The sequence below is a fragment of the Dipodomys merriami genome, unplaced genomic scaffold (assembly GCF_024711535.1).
Source record: "Dipodomys merriami isolate MVZ:Mamm:240054 unplaced genomic scaffold, mDipMer1.0.p SCAF_1559, whole genome shotgun sequence".
NCBI lineage: Eukaryota > Metazoa > Chordata > Mammalia > Rodentia > Heteromyidae > Dipodomys > Dipodomys merriami.
Window position 1 is genome coordinate 122091 of NW_027202892.1, and position 1927 is coordinate 124017.

Genomic DNA, 1927 nt, shown 5'->3' on the forward strand with positions numbered 1-1927 from the left:
CATGGACACCTCATTCCCACTGGCACTCAAAGTTTCTCGTTAGGCAATTCTTAGGAATATGAAGAACAAGATGAAAAAATAACGAATGATATCAATTGCAAGAAAAAAATGGAGAAGGATCCAAGCAAATTTCTTCAATGGGCTGCCAAAAATATTCTGCTTACTACAGTGCGGAGACTTCTTTCCCAAAAGGCCACTCATGTGAATAGTAGGGATGACGATGAGTATACCCCTCTTCATCGAGAAGCGTACAGTGGACAATTAGACATTGTCAGTGAGTTGGTGTCTCAAGCGGCACATGCAATAACTGTAGATGACTGGACACCCCTGCACAGTGCATATACGTGGAATAATACCAGAGTGACTTCTTTATTACTTCATCATGATCCAAATACAAATGCCCAACTAAAGGCCTCTTGTCCCCCTTACATCTTGCTGCTGAGAATTGAGCTAGCAAAGATACGCTGGATCTCCTTCTGTTGAACCATTATATAAAACCAGGCCTGGAGAACAACATAGAAAAACTTGCACTTGATATTGCCAAAAGGATAAGTATGTATCACTACTTCTATGAAGTTGTGGAAGGCTGTACAAATTGTTCACCTATGTCCTAATGGTCGGGTTAAGTTTCTTAAATTTCAAAAATGCAAGTCGATCTTTTGTGTCCCTACAAAATATTTTCACAATCCAAATAAGAGCAATATATTTTATTTTGGTCTGTCATGGGGCTTGAACTCTGGGCCTGGGAGCTACCTCTGTGCTCTTCAGCTCAAGATGAGAGCTCTACTACATGAGCCTCAGCTCCACTTCCAGTTTTCTAGTGGTTTATTGGAGATAAGAGTACCACAGACTTTCCTTCCCAGGCTGCCTTGGAACCATGATCTCAGATCTCAGCCTCTTGTGGCATAAGCCACATGTGCCCGGCAACACCAATATTTTACAGTAAAAATTCATGGATTCTGCAGAATTCTTCCAAGTGAATTGCCTGCATTGGATGTCAGAATGTATTCAATAGTTTTTGTATACATGTATAATGATTTCTTCAGAGTTTGTGATTTTTTTAATCAGAAACAATTTTAACTTACCTGTTGAAATGAGTAGTACAGAAACTAAAATATTTCTGGTGCTTGTCTGAAAAAGTATATTTGACAATATCCTATATTCTATGTTTGCATAATGGTCATTATATATTTTATTTTCTCCTAGATATACTTTGAATTCTACATTATTTTATAATATTTAGGTTCATTAATGTGTCCTTTCTGATTACATTCCATATAGAAACAGTTTCATTCCTTTTTTCTAGGTCTTAATATTATTTTTCTTTGGGATAAAATGACAATGTTGTATAATTTGAAAAGTTTTGTAAAGTTTATGCTATGTAAACGCCTTCCTGAGGTGAATATTTAATACACTGATGTCAAACTAAATTTAATTATATGAATTACGTGTATTGTTACAGTTGTAATTTTGTAATCAACTTTTTAATAACTGTTTTTCATTTCTTGCATCTGAAGAATGAAACATATGGAATACTTCTCAAATTTTCATATTATCCTTGTGCAAGTGCCATGTTAATCTCTGCATTGTAATTTGAGTATTCGTGTTGCTGAAGCATGTAGTATCCTCTAAATTTAAGTAGTTAATGATGCCATCTTTATACAAGCCTATATCTATGGGTGCCTACTTGTAACAAGGAAACCGTATTGTTCCGAACAATGCTATCGATCTTATTTCCATAAAATTCTGTGAATAGTAGAAAAAATTATATTGATCGATCAATTGCTCACATTTGCAAATTTTTTTGTCAATGACTATCTTAAGTCTTTTTATTTGGAATTTGATCATACTCTCAATTATTTATAGATAGGTCCAAAGGTGATGCTTTTTCAAGTAATTATTTACCCAACTGTGTTAGCTATGTGGA

General features: G+C 34.8%; 1 pseudogene; it reads right to left on the reverse strand.

Moving 5' to 3' along the window:
* Positions 1-1521: 1521 nt before the first annotated feature.
* Positions 1522-1618, reverse strand: LOC138827425 (U6 spliceosomal RNA; annotated as a pseudogene).
* Between the last annotated feature and the right edge of the window lie 309 nt (positions 1619-1927).